The sequence below is a fragment of the Mytilus galloprovincialis genome, chromosome 6, assembly GCF_965363235.1.
Source record: "Mytilus galloprovincialis chromosome 6, xbMytGall1.hap1.1, whole genome shotgun sequence".
NCBI lineage: Eukaryota > Metazoa > Mollusca > Bivalvia > Mytilida > Mytilidae > Mytilus > Mytilus galloprovincialis.
Window position 1 is genome coordinate 60,618,934 of NC_134843.1, and position 23,759 is coordinate 60,642,692.

Below are 23,759 nucleotides of genomic sequence, written 5' to 3' on the forward strand. Positions count from 1 at the left end.
TATCATTTTGTGTTGATTTGTCCTGCATATAGAACACTTAGATGTAACTTTTTGCCAAAGTATAACTGTTCATGGCCAAATACACGAAAGCTAATTTTTCTGTTACAAGCTGGGTCAAGAAGCTTACCTAAGAAACTATGTAATTAACTTAAAGTGCATGGAAACTTAGATCGCAAATTATCAGTTAATATGTTGTACACATGTATGTGTTATAATAAGTTATCTCTGCATTATTTAATTTATTTAATTGTTCTCTGTTTTCTGTCATATTTGTCATATATGTATATACCTTGTATTTTGCTAAAGCAATGTTGTTGTTAATGTAATAAAGATTCATTCAATTCTTATTGCAATAGCTTAGTAACAATCAAATGATCTTATGGATAACACCAGGGGAGAATTCTGTTGTTTGTCTTTTAGTCGTTTTTTTTTTTTTTTTTTTTTTTTGCCATTGCAGTTTCACCGATAGTCTGTACCTATCATTTCTTATACCTATACCAAACCTATTGCAACTAAAATTTTCAATTACAAACACGTTTTGCAGGATCTCAATATTGACGACTTCAGGTCTAAACCTCCTGATTGCACTTGTGCTAGTTTCCAATTCACATATAATCCGACTGACCACGTTATTACCGGTGACCTCAACATTGTCAATAACACTTCCCTGCGAAATGTGTTATCGAAAGGTCCGAAATATCGTGAGCCTAAATCCATCAATTGGAAATACAACTTCAAAATTTTGATGGATTCAGTCGAGGAATATGCCAGGCAATGGGCTAAGCGAGAGAAGGAAGACGTAGACACTCTTTCCGAATGGATTAAGGCTGTGAGGTCCTTGATACAAATCAGAATTACATTACGAAACTGAATAGGTCTATCAATGCCCATGCTACATCAATCTTTAAAGACCCAAATGTTGCAAAACACTTATCTTACCTCCATGACAAATATGTTGTTGTCCCCGCAGATAAAGCCCCAAACAACATCGTTTCTGTGTGTAAAACTCATTACATTAACTGCTTGATAAACGATTAGGTATTGACAATTCACTTGGAAACTCAACATATACCCTCACGACACTTACCAAATAGGAAATTTTGGGTAATCATAGGTCTGTTCTATGTTCCTTTGGAATTTCAACCATCACTGTATTGGCTACCTAAACTACATAAGTGTCCTTACAAACAACGGTAAATTGCTTGGTCTTCCAAGTGCTCCACGAAACCTCTTTCTAAATTATTTTTATTTATTTTATTAGCAATCAAAACCGGGCTTCAAAGTTATTGTGAACTTGCATATTCTAGAGGTGGCGTGAACCAGATGTGGATACTAAAAAATTCCAAAGATCTTTAAGAGTACATACAATCTTACTCTCTTTCATCTTACGATAGTATTAAAACATTTGACTTTTCTACACTTTACACAAGTGTTCCACATTCCAAACTAAAAGACACATTGAAAGATTTGGTATTGCTTTGTTTCATAAAAAAGAATGGCCAACGTATTGACTTCATACAGGAACTTCTTAGGAAGGAAGATAAGAAGTTAGAAATATCTTTAAACTCTACTTTCCGCTATATAGATGATGTTCTCTCACTAAATAATTCAAAATTTGGTGACTATGTTGAACACATCTATCCCATCGAACTAGAGATAAAGGATATAACAGATACAGTTAAGTCGGCCTCATATCTTGACTTACATCTAGAAATTGACAATGAGGGTCGGTTTAAAACAAAACTTTACGACAAAAGAGATAAGTTCAGCTTTCCAATTGTGAACTTTCCATTTATAAGTAGCAACATTCCAGCAGCACCTGCATACGGGGTATATATCTCCCAATTGCTACGATATTCCCGTGCTTGCATTTCCTATCATTATTTTCTTGTTAGAGGGTTGCTGCTCACAAGGAAGCTATTAAACCAAGAGTTCCAAATGGTGAAGTTGAAATCATCCCTTCGTAAATTTTACGGACGCCATCACGAGTTGGTTGACCGTTATCGAATAACTGTTTTACAGATGATATCGGATATGTTCCTTACGTCATAACTACAATCCCCTTTCCTTTCATGAATGTGACCTATCGAATTAAACTATTTACCGGATGTGTTATAACATGAGCAACACGACGGGTGCCACATGTGGAGTAGGATCTGTTTACCCTTCCGGAGCACCTGAGATCACCCCTAGTTTTTAGTTGGGTTCGTGTTGCTTATTCTTTAGTTTTCTATGTTGTGTCATGTGTACTATTGTTCGTCTGTTTGTCTTTTTCATTTTTAGCCATGGCATTGTCTGTTTATTTTCGATTTATGAGTTTGACTGTCCCTCTGGTATCTTTTGTCCCTCTTTTTTTAGTGTGTAATAAACTTATTAGTTTCAATATCCCTTTGATATTTTCCGCCTGTCTTTTGCCTTGAACGAAATATAATTTCAACAATATTAAGTATTATTAAGAGTTTACATTTTATGATTTGAAATTGTTAAATAAAAAATCTGATTCAAATACAGATCCTTTGTCCACGCTTTTCTAACAAGGATCTGACAACGCTTCATTTTACTTATGTTTTCACACCTTTTCAAATTTAAAGGCTTAAGGATGTACTTATGTGATATAAGGTAAAATTAAACAAATCAAGAATTCAAATTTGATACTTTAAGCTGGAAGAGTATTAGTAAAGGATCTAAATAAGCTAAAAATATTGATAGGTCATGGAGCTCTTTTTCGAGACATTTGATTTATAAAAGATGGCGGGAAAAGGCTGCTGTCATAAATATGGATTTGTACTTTACAGACTTTAATTATGGAAAGATAGAGATTTAATGATATATCCAAGCCCTGAATCATCTTGAATAAAGAAGGGTAATCAATCTATGCAACAAGCCTAATAAATGGCCACGACAAAAAAATCCAGTTGATAAAAAATAAAACACATTTAAAACTTTATCTAAATATTCAACATGGTTGTGTGAGTACAGATTTCGATGTGAGCAAATGCCGATTTGAAGGCCGTATAGAAGCCTATAATTGTTAACTTTATTTACATTATGTCTTGGATGGAGAGTTGTCTGATTGGCACTTATACCACATCTTCTTATTCATATTAAAGAGACAACCACATGCCTGTAACCAATTTTCTAACTTGACTGGGACAAACTAAAATAAGAAGGAATTGGTTAGACAAGTTTGGTTAAGTTCAAAATATCCCACTAAGTATCGACATATAAATAGCTGGTACGAACACGCAGTCACTTTGCTATAAAAATAGATCATAAAAGATATGTAATGAACAACCTACGATATTCACCAATCATCTGTTTTATAAGTATTGTTTTGTTTTATCAATTACAGAAATCACATATTTGATTCACCGGAAAGGGCAAAAAGATCCTATGGAAAGCGGAAAAGGGGAGAAATAAGTGACCCGTCCATGTCAAGTAGAGGTGCAAGACCAATAAGACAGCATCATCGTTGTGATGAGTCCAAAATTTTACCTCATGTAAGAATGGGATTGGACATAACTGAAAATGAAATCACAACTTAAAGCATTATCAAATGCATATATGACTATTTAGACGATTGAATGTAAAGCGAAGCGCATAATAATCATGTGAATTACAATGCATACCTTAGGGTTTTTTTTATTGTTTTTGATTGTGTTGTTTATTGTGGCATATATCTGCCCCTACTTGTCACTTAGTTGAGTCGTCTTAATAAGCTAAATAAGTCGACTTGTCAGTTAATTAAGTTATTTGTCAGATAATAAAATGAAACTATTTTGTAGAAAATAAAATCTTCTTTAAGTGTTTTTGCCCATTTTATGACGACTTTTATATATCTGACAAGTGCACTTAACTAAGTGGCAAGTAGACTTAATTAAGTGACACGTAGACTTAATTAAGTGTCAATGTACATATGATGCTACTTATCTCACTAGTATGAACTGATGTGATGTGTTGTTTTAATGTTTCTTTGTAAGCAAAAGTCTTATCACACACTTGTAATATGCCCTCTATAGTTCCAGAGTGTGTTAAAGGCTCTGTCACACACTTTAAACTTAAATCTAAACTCTTGTGTATGTTTGCCCTTATAATGTATATTTAGTCCACCAGTTGTTTTAAAAACCCTGCCACATTGATCACATTTAGAATATTGATAGAAAATTAATTTTGTTTACATACTGGTTCCCAGTTATGCTCTCTGTGTTCCATTTCATAGAGACATAACTTGGGAATGTTACCAGTAAATATACATGTGCATATTGTTTACATTAAAATCTGTGGTAACCCTTCATTCGAGGTAGGGGTTGTTAAGAAAATTAATGTTAGTTTAAACTCTGAAAAATTCAAGGCATATAAACGTTGAAAATATGCCGCACAGCCCTATATTTTGACCTTTGAAAAAAATTGTAGTGCATATGAACTTTTAATTCTAGGATAAGATTTTTTTCAAAACTTCATAGTAAAAGTGGTACAGTTTTAGCCGTAAAAGGAGTTCCTATGGGAAATTTCATTGTCAATATTTACAGAAATGCAACCTATATAGGGTGAAAAAAGATAACATTCAGAATTTAACCAAATTTGCTTTAACTCACAGATTTTAAAGAAATTAACTCAAATATGAAGTTTTATAAATATTTCATGAAAATTGATAGAATCCTTGGCCTTAGATATGATGACTCAGCATAAATTCACAGTTTACTGTATGCATAGTTTACTTAAAGTCCTGACTACAAAATAAATTCATAATATTTGCATATATGCAAGTTAAATTGTTACAAAATGTTTATATTTACTCTTCGCAGTCATTGAAACTCATCGATCCTTCCTGAATATTATTTATGGAGTGGTTGTGTCCTGTCGATAACTCAAAAGTAAGCCGTAATACCTAAATCTGCTTTTTTGTCACCACGGCATAAAATATACCAGCTAGAAATACAAAAATGTCTCAACAAAACTTACAATTATAGTGTGTTCTATCCTGAATATGTACTAAATATTCCAAATTGCTAGAAACAGCAGAATAATTTTGGAAATTTGAGGCCCCAGGGGCAAAAAACATAGAAAATTGCCTACCCCCTGGGTTATAAAACAAATAATTTAACTTGTCAATGCTATGATTTTATTACTTTTAATGTCTTGATACAGAAAACAATAACTATGCTTAGAAAAAATGAGATGTTAGCAGTCATCTCTATAACATTTTAAGTGAATTTATATCTCAGACTGGTATCTGCATACATACAACTATTGCAAATATGACTTTGTTTGAATACTTCTAGTATATTTATTAGGTAAATTGTGTCAGATATATGCATGGTTACAGATGGTACTGTTGTGACAAGAACAACTCTAAATTGACCAACTGAGGTAAAAAATGTGAATTTTAATTGACAAATAGGTATACAGTAAGATGTGGACTGGAGACAGAGGCAGGATTGGATTATGACTTTATATAATCTTGAATGTTGTAATGATTGACTGCTAAACATTACATTTATAGTATTCTGATATGCTTTCAATATGTTATCAAAACAGTTTTAAACAGGTTCTAGGCATTTTATATCACAAAATATGCAAATAGGGTAAGCTGGCAATAATTAAAGTCTTGTTTTCAAATTCTTTTAAAAAATTGAAATAGGGGAGGGGGTATAAAATGTTCAGTAAAAAACAACTTAGAGTATACACAGTGATTTCTTTCAGGCTATACTTCTAATAAATGAGTATTATTGTGAGAAAAACTTATTTTAAGAGAGGTTTCTATTTGAATAAATGTTTATTTAGTTTCTGCATTATTTGGAGCACGCGATTGGGCATTTTGTGTGTGTCTTTTCACATTTTGTTTATATTTGCTGGAATAACTACAAAAGTGCAACAATACATGGAAGATGGTTCTGTTTCCACTTTTTCCTCTACTTCATAGCTTTCATCTAATGCATTAACAATGAAAGAGTCAACCATTTTCCTACAGGAAAGAAAGTTTTGATTAAAAAAGAGAACACAAGTCATCCATTTAATTGGTTCGCATACACTTAAAACATTTTCTGTAATCAATTTTTTTCTATACTTTGGATATGCTTATGAACTTAGGGATCACTATCCGTCGTATGTCTCGTCGTCTGTATCGGCGTCTCAAAAAAAAATTCGTTCCAACAACGTGGGACATAACTTGGATATTTGGCTCAAAGCTTATCCCATTGTGTAGCAATTTTATAGTCGGGCTCATTAATTTATTGTTGAAAATTGTAGTTTCGTGGCGACCTATTTCTCGACGACTTCGATGGAAGACCCACATCTAAGTTACTGTTTTTCATTTCAAATATTTCAAATTATTTATAATTAAAAGTGCATGTGTCTCATCTAGAGGTTTGTCTCCCGTTATGTATTTTGCTATGAGTTCTATTACTGCTTAACTGCGTTGATTGGTGTCCCCATATAATGCAAAGTCCGTATCTTATATAAAGAAGATTTTTACTAAAATCCGAAATAGACGGTGCACAATATAGTCATTATCATTTATGATAAGGAATCCGAGAAAGATTAATTAATAGTTATATCAGTGACGGATCCAAAAAAGGGGAGCCGGCAGTCTGAAACCCTTTTTTAGCTATCAATGCATTTGTATGGGAACATATATTTTGAATCCCCTTTTCTCGTGGATTGAACCCTCTCTCCATTTAAAAATGGCCGGAAACCCCATTGTTTATTAAGTCGTTTATGGGGAGATGCGATTACAAAACCGGCGAAACATATTGTACCGGTCCAACAAACGAACGGAAAGACGGACTTCATTATCACTATAAACCCCTTCTTTACAAATTAAAGTGGTGTACAATTGAGTGTCAAAGAGACGGCTCTACTTCCAAAATAAAGTGAAGGAACTGTGATCAATTATAGGCTACAGTACGGCCTCGAATGTGTGTAAATACATGCATTTTTAAATAACAATTAAATTTGTGTGTTTGTACAATTTTAAGTATAACGGAGGACAGTTCTGAAACTTATATATACAACAAATCTTCTTCTTATTTTAACAACATTTAAACATACTTAATGTAGTAAGTCGAGTACACCCTATTAAGCTAAAACATGGTTCATAAGTTTTCAGGATGTGAATTTATTGAAATATATTTGTGTTATTTAGAAAAATTCAACCTTCTAATGTATCGTAAATAACTTTGAAATCACCACTAGAATATAGTGAAATGAAGACCGTTTCAAAATATACAAGCGAGACTGATCGTACCAGGCGGAAACCCAGTTGAAACAGAACAAAAGAATCAAAGCTCTTTGTTAGAGAAAGCGATAAATGCTTACTGTAATGTTTACTATAGAAACAAAAAGTTTAAAAGTTAATTGAAACAAATAAAATGACAATTTTCTTCTCAATTACGAAGTGTTCTATTTTAAAAACACCATTTGCATAAGGTTACAATTTATCTATTGCATAGTTAAGCAGAACAATTAGATATCAAGTCAACGACATGGGTATCTATCAAGTTGGATGTAGAAAATGCATAACCTCCGATTTTTTGTTTAAAAAAATTACCACGGACGGAGAACATATTAATCGATTAGTTCAGTAATTTTCGTTTCTGCCCTTCCACACTGTGTCTAAACCACACCGGCAAAATTTGTTCGGACTCGATGGTATCTAACATCCGGCACAATGACGGAACATTAATAGACAGAAGAAAGTTAGGTTTCTCCTTATTTTCTTATTTTTTTTTTTATGATATCGAAGAATCTATATACATATACAACTATTTTCTATTGTGATATGCAATATTTTCTACAACCGTTCTATATTAACGGAGAAATAAGTAAAAATGCATGTCAAAATGACGAATTGAGTAAAACTTGCCTCGAAATTGTTTAATTTCTCGTTAAATTGGTCATATTGTACGGAAAGAAAGGTACGAGAAGATAGATACTGACACGGAGATTGCAAAACTTGTTTTTATGAACATCTCAATACTTGTATTTCTGAGTATGGAACGGAAGAAATGGGTCATGTCAAAATGGAACTGGCCGGTTTCGTCAATGTTTACCACCCGGTTTGGTCAAAGATTTCACAATGCATAACCCGGTTTGGTCAAATAAAAAAAAATCATAATCGCATTGCATTATAATAGATAATTTAACTTCAGTGTTAAAAAAGGAGTTTTGTGACCGGGTCTTTGGAAAACAAATTCTTTCACAGGACAACGGCTTATTATTTATATGATTAGTCTCAGATTCAAATAAATAATAAGCAAACACTAGAATTCCTACTCTTATAGAACACAAATAATTTTAATTTTATTTTGCATACAAAAATTTTTAACAGCAGAATAGATAGAAATGAAGGTTATAACGCAAATTGAGGTTAAAGCTCTCAAATATGCGTTTTCTATATGAATTATGGAAAATATGTTTAAACTAGAAATTAGAGTTAAACTTTACGGTCTTAAAAAATCGAAACACAAAATTGATATGTTATTTTCTCATACAATAGGATGGACACCTTTATAAGTAATCTAATCATTCTATGTATGTAATCTTTTCTATGATCGTTAAAAATAAATCTTCTTAAGGATAAACGTTGATGATAAGACAAATGTATATATGCATGCATAATCGACATCGAAAATGAATGTTTATAGGAAGAAAAGGATTACAACTACCATGCATCAAAGGTGGGGTCGGGGAAGGGGGTGTGGGGTGCAATCTATACGTCTTCTAGATTCGCTACTTATCTTAAAAAGTGTATACCGAATTAAAAAATTGTAAGAAATAAGAAAACAGGGACACCCGCGAAATCGGATTATGTGAGTTTGATTATGTTTATTATAAACATTCTCATTGATATTTTTAAACAAGCGACACTAAGTGAGTTTCGAATTCATAGCGTTTTGAACTGTTTGTATAAAGCTGCATATGTCAAAAGTTAGAAGGTTTGACTGTAACATATACAAGTATGGAACACAGATCTAACGATTTTTTTCCCTATTTGCAATACGTCCATTGCCCTTGCCCTTGACCTCATTTCTATATTATTTTTCCTTCGGCCACAGACCTTCATCATAAATTGAATAGCGACCATTTAAGCATTTGTGACATGTCAGTGCGTACACTTAAATATAAATAATATGTCTTAATTTTTTATTGAAAAAAAACCGCCAGTGAAGTTGTTTGCTATGTCCGATCCGCTTCGTGAAATTTGAAATTTTCAGTTGTTACACATTTTTTTTTTAAATTCAAGAACGGTGTAATTTTGTTTGGAATTCTTGACTGTTTTTAGCTCACTTGACCCAACAGGAAAAGTTTTTTTTTCATCACTCATACAAATAAATCGATTTGGCCGATATCCTAATAAAACTTATTGACCTTTAATGAAGAGTTTTTTTTCATTTCATTGCGTTTTTACACGCCCGTCACAATTTTGACAGGACGTATTATTGTATACATCCGTCCGTCCGTCCGTCTGTCCTTCCTTCCATCCGTCCGTTCCTCCATCTATCAGTCATTCTGTCCGTCCGTCTATCCGGACGTCTTTCCTTCTGTCCAGCGTAAACATGTCGCACCGTAACTTGAGAACAGCTTATCTTGTTTTCATGAAACTTAACAAAGTTATTTCTTGAAATGGTCAAACGATCTGTAAACCTTTTAGTGAAAATCAAATTAAATCTTTTTGAGTTACAAAACTTTGTAAGTAAAACAGGAGTGTGTTTTTTTTTTAACATGTCGCGCCATATCTCAAAACGATTTATCATTATTGCATCAAACTTTACACACTTCTTAATAATATAAATCTGCATACTTTTTGGTGATGTTTTAATTTTTTTTTATTAGGCGTTATTTAGCTTTTTTTTTTGTTAAAAAAAGGGGGGTCACTTATTGTGATGCATCTCAAAACCTATATAAAAAATATCATAATGTTAATGTTAAAAAAATAATTAGATATCAGTGTTTGCTTAAAATTAGTTTGAAGATCAGTGAAATAACGGATACGCCTTTCATTAGGAAAATGTGTAGTACTATAATTACCTATGTAAATAAATGTAAACACGCCAAGTTTACTTTATAATAAATATATATTTAAATTCTTTCGAAAGACAATGTTCAGATCTGTGTTAACGTTGCTTTTCAGAAATTGTTGGTTTTAAAATAATATAAAAAAAACCGGGTGATATATATAGACGAAACCGGGTGATTGTGTAGAAACAACAATGACGAAACCGGTGTATTTTAATTTGACATGACCCATTTCTTTTGTTCCATAGACAGAAATACAAGTATTGAGATGCTCATAATGACTAGTTTTGCAATCTCCGTGTCAATATCTATCTTCCCATACCTTTCTTTCCGTACAATGTGAACAATTTAAGGAGAAATTAAACAATTTCGAGTCAAGGTTCACTCAATTCGTCTTTTTGACATGCATTTTTACTTATTTCTTCGTTAATATAGAACGGTTGTAGAAAATATTGCATATCACAATAGAAAATTGTATATGTATATAGATTCTTCTATATCATAAAAAAAATAAGAAAATAAGGAGAAACCTAGCTTTCTTCTGTCTATTAATGTTCCGTCATTGTGCCGGATGTTAGATACCATCGAGTCCGAACAAATTTTGCCGGTGTGGTTTAGACACAGTGTTCCATTATGTGACTCAAGAAAAAATTCTAAAAAATGGGTAACAATTGTATCGAAAAGAGAAAATCGAGTACACCTTTTTATGTTAGGGTGTGTTTGAGTTGAATATTTTGTCTTGAAAATGTACAAAGCAAGAATATTTGAAACATCATCTCGCTTCAGATTCTAGTATTTTATATATTTAAGCTACAGGTGGACTTAATAACATAAAAAAATCACAGTACTAAAAGATGAACTATATGGGTCAAGTGAAATACCTATCTAATGAGTCATAAAAACAGAGTAGGTGTGTTCGAATAGCTGTTTTTTTACTAAAAGTACTTGACGACAGTCTTTCAAGTTGGATGATGAAAATGCATATCTTCGAAAAAAATCAACTTTTTGTGTGTGATAACTAAGGTTTATAGTCTTCAACCACTAAAAAAATCTAGTCTGCCCTTCCACGAAATATTTAATTAGAATTTTTTTAAATGTTTATGAATTTTTAAAAATTCCACCTGGCAACCAATTAGGCAATAGTTTTAAGTTGAATCAATGCAGACTAAATCATTAACTGATGCTCATTAGCAAGTAGATATATTTGTCTTTTATAATACAACTGACATATAAGGATCGTGATGGTGCTATGCGGATAAATTTATCGGTTTCCAAGAGCAAAATTGGCAGCGCGTCATCCCTACAATAGCTTCCATTTCTACAACAGTGAAAATTAACTGGCGTAATGGGGAGATAATTTTGACGAAGTAGATTCCTGACTGGTACAGTGAGAAATTCAAACAAGTGTAATTTTCTGATTTCTAGTTTCAAAGATCTGGTTGAAACTTTTACCCCCACTTGAAATATATTTCATTCAGTCAACTAAGTCTGGTATTTACGTTAATTTGTACACTAATAGGGTAAAAAGATTGTTTTAGGTTCACCGAGTGATTTTCTTTAGTGATGCACTTTAAAATATCTTGATTAAGGCAAAGGTAAGATTAATGAATGCGCTGAATTAAATTTTAAACCATTTGAGAATCTCGATGTCAGCTGAATTAATCATTAAGCAATGAACAAATGATCAACTTACCGTTTAATTCAGTATATTAATCAAATTTAAAATGCGATCCAAAAAGTTCTCGCTTCGAAAATTGCGACTTCCGGATAACGTACAGAATAGTATTTACATTGTGTAAGTGATATATAATTAATATGCACGTGCTGCTTCATGTTACTACATGCATATAGATACAAAGCGGAGCTGGGTAGAAGAGGTCTATTTGAGAAACATCCCGGGTGCTGTTTTGTTTTAAAGTAGGTCGTACACCCTACCCAACCCTTATCCAAAAGTTTAAAAAGGCATGTCTAGGGCAAAACATTTGTCCGCAATAGGTGAGAATGAAAGCTAAGGACCGAGATTCTGCTTGATTAAAATTCCAAGTTTGGGTATAGCGAGGATCTTTTTTTTAGCTATTATAAATGATTTCCTTTCACACCATATTTTGAGTAGAAAAAAAAACTTTCGTCCAATCAAAAGTACGTGAAATCCACTAGTTAAGATTAACAAATGATTCGTCAAAACAGTTTGTGTAACAAAAATAGTGTTAAAGCACGAGCGCAACTTTCTATACTTGTAACTTGTAATGGAGAAAAATTGCTATTTTTCAGGAATTATTTGACAGGATGCGAGAATATGCAAAGCTATTTCACACAATATTGCAATTTTGCAAGCATTTCAATTATTCAATGTACGATTTTTTTTTACATTCTAAAGTGTTGACTAACGTGCAGCATCTTGTTTGGTATATTGAAAACGGATACTATTGTCTTTAAATTAATGAACAGGAAATGAAACTCATAGAACAGTGTCTTTGACGAAATATTTACAAAAACAGATAAGTTATTGGTTATGCATTAATAAAAACATTTTAGGTACGTTTGAATTGTATGCAACGTTTAGGTTTATAGAAATATCTGATAAGTGGCTGCTAGCGAAGTGGCTGCTAGCGAGTGGTTTCTAGCTTGAACCTTGTCTTGATTTCGAGGGTCTAGCTTTGGATCGTCACCAAAGATTTCGTTTTCCTGGGTACATGTACTTGATAGCAATCATTAATTTTGATTTGCCATGAACTCATGGACATGTGTGGTTTTAAAATGGAGAGAAGAAAATAATGCAAAATACCGTTGTAAATATAATATCTTATTATTAGCCGAAAGCACATGGTACACAGAACCTTACACCTTAACAGCTTTAACGTATTAAGTGAATGCAATAATCGCTTCAAATTTCTTTCCGTTTTCTTCAAAAGTATCCAACATAACGTCTTTAAAGGATGCCTTTTCTAGTGTTTCAATAAATACTAAATGGTCCTGAGGTCCATACTGCAAAAGTCCTTTCTCGCGGGCATGTTTGATTGACTTTATACACAATGTTGTAACCATGAAGGAATTGGGTTTCAAAACCCTATAAAGCTCTCTACAGCATATCAACAGATCTGGCCAGAAATGAAAGCAATTACAATGAAATACACGGTCGAACGTGTCATTTTCAAAAGGAAGTAGAGAGACACATCCTTTTTGAATATGTAGTTTTCCTTCCCGAATTTCTACTTGTAATGTTTGTTTGGCTGTGCTTATTATTTTGTCGGATATGTCAATCCCATAAACTTTACCTTTATTAGCTGAAAATATAGAATTATAATATTTGTAAGCGAGTTTGGTAGGTTGTCATTGATAACAGGTGTATTAGATGTCAAAAAACGTCCTTAGAATTGACTCAATCTTTCAACTTTGATTAATAATAATATATTCAAACGAATAACAGAAAAACAAAAGTTGCTTATGAAGCAATAAACAATAAAATTGAGAATGGAAACGGGGAATGTGTCAAAGACACAACAACCTGATCAAAGAGCAGAAAACAGCCCAAGGTGTTAAATATGTTTTGAGAAATGCACGGAATCGTTATTAAGTATTAACAATTTGGGACAGGAAGCTATCTTACAACATGTAACCTGTTACCATCGATCGCGATATGACTTCCGAAGATTGTCAATGGGCATGTGATCACGGTTTAGATGTAAAAGAGCGTAGGATATTTTAGCGAAAAATTTAAGAGTAATAGTGGTCATTTTAGTAGTCTTCATTTGTTGCTTAATGTCCTGCGCTCAATTATATTTAAACCGTGTAACATGATTTTCCCCCTATTTGCAAGTGATAGGTCAACTATATTTGGTGTATCAATGACTTGTCCATCTTTCGGGGTTCATCAGACCTTGACCCCTTTTTGTAGTAAGTTTATACGATACCTTTATCTTAGAGACTTTTAACAATGCAAAATAATCAGAACCCAAATAAAACCAAGGGTGAACTGGAGTGTTCGTAAAGGTTCATATGTTCTGCTTAACTGACTGTTAGCAGGGGAAAGTTAGAGGGCAAATACATTCCACAGAAAACTATATTAAATAATCATTTGTCTGTTAATATTTTGTCACTCTCCGGCGTTTACCTAGGCTATTATTAATAAAATGTTTTGCCCAAGCAACTTCTATTCGAAATAATCTTCCTTAAATATATAAAACAAGAATGTGTCCATAGTACACGGATGCCCCACTCGCACTATCATTTTACGTGTTCACTGGACCGTGAAATTGGGGTCAATACTTTAATTTGACAATAAAATTAGAAAGATCATATCATAGGGAACATGTGTACTAAGTTTCAAATTGATTGGACTTCAACTTCATCAAAAACTACCTCGACCAAAAACTTTAACCTGAAGTGGGACGAACGAACGGACGAACGAACGAACGGACGAACGGAGGCACAGACCAGAAAACATAATGCCCCTCTACTATCGTAGGTGGGGCATAAAAAAAGTATTATCTCAATCATTGAGAATTGATTCTAAACTTCTTTAATCTTTTTTTTTTAATCGAATCATCATCAATCTGTATATCAAATAAGTATAAACTTGCCTTCAACATATCTGCACGCAGAAGTTAACCCTATTCCAAGTCCGAACCCTACTTCTAGTACCTTATGGGTCGGTTCGATTCTACAAAGGTTAACCGCTTTCTCTTCTAAGTAAGTGTTCTTATTCAGAAATATCTAAAAATGTTACTGCATGTTAGTTCACAGTTTAAACATTCGAAATATCCTGCCACGTCCGGTCTGTGTTTTTGTTAGTTGTTTTTTCTGCTTTGTATCGATATGAGTTAAGCCATTTCAACTGGTTTTTATAATTTGTTCTTATATGATTCTGTTATACTACTGTCCGAGAATATGGTAAGGGTTTGGCGCCAGCAAACTATTTTAACTGAACCACATTCTGTATGTGCCTGTCGCAAGACAGGATCCTGTAATTCATTACCACATCAGTGGTTGTCGTTTGTTGCAGTATATCATATTTGTTTTTCGTTCATTATTTCGAAAAAATCAAACCGTTATTGCTCTCGTTTGAATTGTTTTACATTTGTCATTTAGGGGCATTTTAAAGCTGATTATGGGGTATTGGTTTTGCTCATTGTTTAGACCTTACGGTAACCTATAGCTGTTAACTTCTATGTCATTGGTCTCTGGTGGAGACTTGTCTCATTGGCAATCATACCACATCTTCATGTTTCAATACATATGATATTTGAAAAATCAGGTACAGAGTAATGTTCTAAAACAAATTCAGAACAAGGCATTTTCACTTGCTTTTCCTAGAAGAAACATGTCTTTTGATTATTCTTTATTAACATCCAAAGTTTACACTGAAACCACTCAACATCTATGTATGAAGCTGTGGAAATTCGAGGTTCAGGACTTGAAGGCATAAACCTTTGCTCAGTGCTTGGAGCACAAAAATCGTGCTCGAAACATGAAATCCAGCAATTTGATTGGTTGATTTTCGAGTCTGAGTACAAAAATCATGCTCGAAAGTTTTATGACCGTGATGATATCATTTCTATTTTCGATAACCAACTGAAGATCTTAACATGTCCAAGAGGATTGTACATTTTCTTGAATTGAAAAATGTTTAAGAGCCTTACAACTAAAAGGCCATAACCACAACAATTAAAAGGGTATGTTGTTTATTTTATCTGACTGACATAAAATCCCAATAATAACGATTATAGAATGTTTAAACCAAAAATTTATCGTCCAAATGTATCATTTTTATCATGCAAATAACGAAGTACAGGCCACTAACCGGTGGCACATTGTTGGAGATGAAGAATCACTAGCAACGGTACAGAATCTATTAAAATGTGTTTTGAATGGGAAATTTGAAACATAAAGCTGACTATCCAAAAAGTAAAACATTTGTGAGCTTAAATTCAAAAAAGGCCTATACAGAGCAGCTAGAGATTGATTGACTTATTGTCAGTGTTTAAAACCACTTTCCGCACTATTGGGTCTATCATGGTGGACAGTTTTATTGGTGGAGAAAGCCGGAAAGGCCGGGTAGAACCACCAACCTTCGGCAGGAAAACTGACAATCATTGTCAACTAAGAAATGGAATCGAACGCTTCTGTCTCGTACAGGAAGTATTTTGATATATTTTTTTTATTTTAAGAAGGGTAGGCAATTTAAAATGGTAACTTAGATCCCCTTAGAATTGTTTCAGTATACGAACATGGATAGTATTAACTGCACATTGCTTATTAAAACACAAATTTTGATACCAATGTTTATCATAATGTAATACAAAAAGACAGAAAATAAGAAAATCTTATTAAATTACAATGAATAAAATAATAATATCTAACAGAGTACATGTGGTTGTAATGACTGGAACTTGTGTTGTAGATATGGTGTGCATATAGACTTTTCAAAAAATTGTCTTTCAAAAATTATGAGCATTTGCAATTGCAGATTTTGTGTACATGCAATTGCTTAACTCTGTTGTCAATGTTCAAGAAACCGAGGTTTGATAGACCTGGTTTCCCAATGTTTTTATAGGACTTACTTGTTAATAAATATAATAGTTTGTTCTGGAGAATTTTAGCTTTGTTTTTCAATTTTGTGATACACCGATATACTAAGAGGAGCAGAAATATTCAACGTGACCAAAGTTGCAGTCGAAATTTGCATCACACACTTACAAAGTTAGGACATAGTACAATGTTAAACCATCGTTATAACTTGGAAGTGACGAAGGTTTACATGGGAGAAAAAGAACAGAGATTTATGTAGCAAATGCAGAATTCTTTTTTATTTGGGTACTTTTAGGATCTTAAACAAAGTTCGAGTTAAATTACTACAGTGTTGAAATCCTCATTGTGAACTGAGACAAAGAACAACCACAAAAGCGGTTTACTTTGAGTTTTACAAGGACATGTATCGATTAGGTTTCATGAATTAATTCATGTTCTTTTTTCCATTGCCTAATTTGCAGACGTCATCTTTGTTGTCATTGACGGCTTTGGAAAAGTATTAAAAACCATACTTCAACAAAGACTGAGGATGACGATGATGATTGAAATCTACTACGTAGGAGGGTTTATAATATAAGATAAGGAGATGTGGTATGATTGCCAAAGAGACAGCTATCCACCAATACTAAACGACGTAGATATTAGGTCACCTTCTACAATTAGCGAAAGCAATAAGTAAAATCACAAAAAATACTGAACTCAGAGGAAAATCAATTCGGAAAGTCCATAATCACATGGCAAAATCAAATAACAAAACGCATCAAAAAACGAATGGACAAGAACTGTCATATTTCTGACTTGGTACAGGCATTTTCAAATGTAGAAAATGGTGGATTGAACCTGGTTTTATAGCTAGCTAAACCTCTCACTTGTATGACAGTCGTATCACATTCCATTATATTGTCACCAATACCACATATCAAGCTATAGAAGGCTCTTGCATAACAAAATGTAAAACAACTCAAAAGAGAAAAGCAACGCATATATATTTTAAGTATTCATGTAACTAGAAAAGTTGACACTGTTAATGATATTATACCTGCCTTCATAACAATCCAGCCAAAGAATCCAAACTGTGGGTGTTTCAGATTTCTCGCAAGACCATTCTTCACTTTTATTTTCAAATATAGTATGAAATCCTATGAAAAGATACATTTACAAATGAAGGGAAAAAACAGAACTGTTGATCATTTTTACGAATATGTACGCAAAGTGATTGCCACCATGATTTGACATGACAATCGTATTTAAAACCGTGTGTTCAGGAATGACTGATACACTTTATCAAAAGGGTTGAATACCCTCAGCCAATTCAGAATAATTATGTTAAGCCCCAGTCCCACTAGACCACGATCGCACCACGCTCACCGCGATCTAAAATAAATTTAGATCGTGGTGAGGTCGCGGTATGAGCGGCGTGAAAATGTAAATTTTCGTTGCTTTCACGATGCTACTACGTCCCCATTACGCTTCTACAACGATCCCGCCACGATTAGACCACGTTCTCACCGCGCTTATTCTGCGACCTCACCACACTTATCAAGAGCTCTTCACGTTCTCACTACGACCATACCACGAGTTATCCGATTGCAACACGATCTTACTGCAATTATAGCACGATCTTACTGCAATTATAGCACGATTATACTACGTTCATACTGCGATCTTACTTTGTTCTCAGCAATAACGTCAACATCGTGTTCCATATCAATACAGTTCCATTCCTTCTATTTCTGATTAATATGTAGATTTCTCGGAAACAATACAGTCATGCCACCAAAATCTACTAGAACACGTGGGCGTGGTGGTAGGGGTTGGTGTAGAGGCAGAGGGAGCAAAGTAACGATTCCTGATCAAGCAGAGAGGTCGGATCGACCAATCCAACCTAAATTGCTCGTCCATAAAGCTCAAATGACGATATGGAGCCTTGGCTCACACCGAACAGAACGCTATAAAGGGCCCAAAATATTACTAGTGGAAAAACATTTAAACGAGAAAAATAACGGTCTAATCTATATAAAAACTAGAAGCATGGTTGAGCCGTTAGAGCAAATGGCTAATTACATTCAGACAAACAAAATCTAGGGAGCTTTCTTGTATATTTTATGTGAAAATTACAATGAGAATGATGGTCGTAGTGTGAACGTAGTCAGGTCGTAAGAAGAGCGTGATGAGGACGACAAGAGCGTGCTAGAATCGTACTATGGTCGTGAACAGCGTGGTATAGTCGTAGTGGAAGCGTAGTTTGGTCGCGGTGAGAACGTGATGATCGTAGTGAGGTCGTAATAACGTCGCAATGTGATCGTAGCGCAGTTTTTCCGAATAGAATCACGCTTTCGCTACGCTCTCACTACGATGGTACAGTGACCTTTGCGATCTTACTACGATCTTAGTGCGCTCTCACTACGCTTCTACTACGACCTGATTTGGCCACGACCGCACCACGATTGTTTTGAACATGTTCAAAGTTGGCAACGCTCATCACGATCTTGAAGACCTCACCACGACCGTGATACGACCTTACTGCGATCTACACGATCGTACTACGATCATCAAAATTTGCATTTTTTTCACAGATCGTAGTGCGATCGTGGCCTAGTGGGACTGGGGTATTAAGCCCCAGTCCCACTAGACCACAATCGCACCACGCTCACCGCGATCTAAAATAAATTTAGATCGTGGTGAGGTCGCGGTATGAGCGGCGTGAAAATGTGAATTTTCGTTGCTTTCACGATGCTACTACGTCCCCATTACGCTTCTACAACGATCCCGCCACGATTAGAACACGTTCTCACCGCGCTTATTCTGCGACCTCACCACACTTATCAAGAGCTTTCTACGCTCTTCACGTTCTCACTACGACCATACCACGAGTTATCCGATTGCATCACGATCTTACTGCGATTATAGCACGTTCTTACCACGATTATACTACGTTCATACTGCGATCTTACTATGTTCTCAGCAATAACGTCAACATCGTGTTCCATATCAATACAGTTCCATTCCTTCTATTTCTGATTAATATGTAGATTTCTCGGAAACAATAAAGTCATGCCACCAAAATCTACTAGAACACGTGGGCGTGGTGGTAGGGGTTTGTGTAGAGGCAGAGGGAGCAAAGTAACGATTCCTGATCAAGCAGAGAGGTCGGACCGACCAATCCAACCTAAATTGCTGGTCCATAAAGCTCAAATGACGATATGGAGCCTTGGCTCACACCGAACAGAACGCTATAAAGGGCCCAAAATATTACTAGTGGAAAAACATTTAAACGAGAAAACTAACGGTCTAATCTATATAAAAACTAGAAGCATGGTTGAGCCGTTAGAGCAAATGGCTAATTACATTCAGACAAACAAAATCTAGGGAGCTTTTTTATATATTTTATGTGAAAATTACAATGAGAATGATGGTCGTAGTGTGAACGTAGTCAGGTCGTAAGAAGAGCGTGATGAGGACGACAAGAGCGTGCTAGAATCGTACTATGGTCGTGAACAGCGTGGCATAGTCGTAGTGGAAGCGTAGTTTGGTCGCGGTGAGAACGTGATGATCGTAGTGAGGTCGTAATAACGTCGCAATGAGATCGTAGCGCTGTTTTTCCGAATAGAATCACACTTTCGCTACGCTCTCACTACGATGGTACAGCGACCTTTGCGATCTTACTACGATCTTAGTGCGCTCTCACTACGCTTCTACTACGACCTGATTTGGCCACGACCGCACCACGATTGTTTTGAACATGTTCAAAGTTGGCAACGCTCATCACGATCTTGAAGACCTCACCACGACCGTGATACGACCTTACTGCGATCTACACGATCGTACTACGATCATCAAAATTTGCATTTTTTTCACAGATCGTAGTGCGATCGTGGCCTAGTGGGACTGGTGTATTACTTACTTTCTAGTTTATTTACTGTTTATCAAATAGTTATGAAGTAAACATTATTTTTGGTGGGGTTCGTGTTGTTTATTCTTTAGTTTTCTATGTTGTGTCCTGTGTGCTGTCGTTTGTTTGTCTTTTCATTTTTAGCCATGGCGTTGTCAGTTTGTTTTGGATTTATGAGTTTGACTGTCCCTTTGGTATCTTTCGTCCCTCTTTTATATCTAATTGAAATTTACGATAAAATATTTCAAACCAACCACACACTAATTAATATAAAAAAAGAAGATGTGGTATGATTGCCAATGAGACAAATATCCACAAAAGACCAAAATGCCACAGACATTAACAACTATAGGTCATCGTACGGCCTTCAACAATGAGCAAAGCCCATACCGCATAGTCAGCTATAAAAGACCCCAATAAGACAATGTAAAACAATTAAAACGAGAAAACTAATGTAAAAAAATGAACGAAAAACAAATATGTAACACATAAACTAACGACAACCACTAAATTACAGGCTCCTGACTTGGGACAGGCACATACATAAATAATGTGGCGGGGATAAACATGTTAGCGGGATCCCAACCCTCCTCCTAACCTGGGACAGTGGTATAACAGTACAATATAAGAACGAACTATAAAAATCAGTTGAAAAAGGCTTAACTCATCAGATGGGCAAAAATACATGTGGACCTGGCCCGGTACTTATATATCCCGACACAAAAGACACAATGAACATATCTGAGAGTACTCGCAGTTATCTGACAGCTAGTTCAAAGCCACTAACAACTAATAAAATAATCATGCAACTAAGACTAAACTATCAATCCGTACACATCCAACAACCCATGGATTTAGTGTAAAGACGTCATAAACAGTCAGAGAAAAACATGACCTTGTGCAATGCCAAGTTACAGGTATCGACAGATTGTAGATCTATGAATATGTATATGCATATAACATACTAGTAATATTTAGTTAGCTATTAATTTACTGATAACAAAATCAATATTTATACCAATAAGAACAATATTCAATGATCTAATTACAGTGTTGAATAGGTAACCTTTTAGAATAAGTTTATTTAAAGGAGCGACAAGTTTACATGGATCATTTGTAAATTTCCGTGCACGGTTAACAACATTTCCGTAAAAATGAGGATGTGCTATCCCGTTTGAAATAAATTCGTACTGCTCTCGAAAAAGCCCGGACAATAACAAAAAGAATTTAGTTTTTTTTTACATAAATAAGGCCGTTAGTTTTCTCGTTTGAATTGTTTTACATTGTCTTATCGGGGCCTTTTATAGCTGACTATGCGGTATGGGCTTTGCTCATTGTTGAAGGCCGTACGGTGACCTATAGTTGTTAATGTCTGTGTCATTTTGGTCTTTTGTGGATAGTTAGTTGTCTCATTGGCAATCATACCACATCTTCTTTTTTGTATTAGTCTCACAATGCCGTTTTCAATGCAATAAAAATATTTTTTGTAAAGTGTCTGTATATCAAAGGATATATAGATTCCATGTATGTATTTTCTTCGACATTTACTTAAGGAATGACTGTAATATTTTTTCTGTCTATTCGAAATAACATAAAAAATTTGGTGCACACTGAATAACGCGCGTATCGGGTTATTTAACAGTGTGCACCACATTTTTTATGTTATTTCGAATAGACAGAAAAAATATTACAGTCATTTCTTATAATTTAATTCTAAATTCCATTTTAAACCGTAGAAAACCATGAAAAAACGTTGATGACGTCACGGTCACATGACTAAATTATGTCTATGGGCTCATAACAAAATAACGTCAGCCAATCAGAAGACGTGTTACATCCAAAATTAAATTATATTGGTATGTGTATAAAAATGGGTTTATTCTATATTTTGGAATAAAAGCATTGTAAGGCTAAATTGAACATTTTTAACGATAAACAATGTCAGAATGGTAATAACTTTTTTTATTTTAAATACTAACAGACCTTGTATAACCTTGTATATTAACCTCAAGCTTGTATATCAGGTCTTGTCAGAAAGGAAGTCTATTTGTTTACATTTTTTATCACAATCACTCGGAAAAAAAAGTGGTCACACTCGAAAATGCCCGAACAAATCACTCGAAAAACCACGATCCTTGCCGGACACTATAAAAGAAGATGTGGTATGATTGCCATTGAGACAGCTATCCACAAGAGACCAAAATGAATCAGCTATAAAAGGCCCCGATATGACAATATAAAACAATTCAAACGAGAAAACTAACGGCCTTATTTATATTAAAAAAAAATTAACGAAAAACAAATATGTAACATATGAACAAACTACAACCATTAAATTACAGGCTCCTGACTTGGGACAGGCACATACATAAATACTCTGGCGGGGTTAAACATGTTAGCGGGATCCCAACCCTCCCCCTAACTACACCCACCGTGATTATAGAAAACAAGTTACAAAACATCATTTTGAAAGGTTGCAAACTCCTATTCAGCTGATAAAGATGTGATATAAAAAGTGGCAAAAAGTTAAAAAGTTTAAAAAAAATAAAAATAAAAAATAATAATTAAATTTAGAATTATATGAGATTTTTTTCTTAGAAACGGATAAGACCTTTATTACAATTGTTCTGTCACATATGCAGTAAAAATGTCACAAAAATTTGAAATCTTTTATCTTGATGTTGAAAAAAGTATCTAGCTGAAAAGGATTATTAAAAAGACTCCTGAAACTGATTAGGAAATCTAATATCTATACCAGACAAGCATAAGAAAATTATTACTCACCCAAATAAGAAAAGACAGATATAATACTAAAAAATCGACCATGTTTCTTATGTCTGCACTCGGTTAAAGATAAAAGTTATCTAATCGTTATGTAAATATATAAAAGTCAATAATGTCTCTCAACAACAGATAAAAAGTATTATTAGTTGAATGTCCTACAATCTACTTTTTAAAGCCGAAATGTACTTAGCTTCAATAAAGAAATATTTAATATATTATGATAAAATATAATAGTTCTTTTAAAGTTTTTTGAGCAATATTTCGGATTTTTAATGAAATTTAACATGCATTAGGAACTCATAGAACTGCATCTGAATATAGAAACATCATACATGTAGCACATTCACTTCCACAGGTAAAATTAGTTAAGAATTGTAAAATATATCTGTAATGTATAGAATGCTTGTGAAAACAATCGTAATTTCATGGTGGTCAGGTTTTAAAAGTGGAGGAAGTCGGAGTGCCCGAAGAGACTCAATGAACTACAATGCATTCATAGGCGGATCCAGGGGGGCCCTGAGGGGCCCGCCCCCCCCCC

The 23,759-nt window shown here is 34.2% G+C and overlaps 1 long non-coding RNA gene across 1 annotated transcript; it reads right to left on the minus strand.

Moving 5' to 3' along the window:
• Positions 1 to 12,804: 12,804 nt before the first annotated feature.
• On the minus strand, positions 12,805 to 23,296 carry LOC143080023 (uncharacterized). The gene is made up of 4 exons (XR_012979594.1): positions 23,222 to 23,296; positions 17,589 to 17,684; positions 14,598 to 14,730; positions 12,805 to 13,301 (listed from the first exon to the last, which is right to left on the minus strand). It is a non-coding gene; the product is annotated as an uncharacterized LOC143080023 (long non-coding RNA).
• Positions 23,297 to 23,759: the final 463 nt, after the last annotated feature.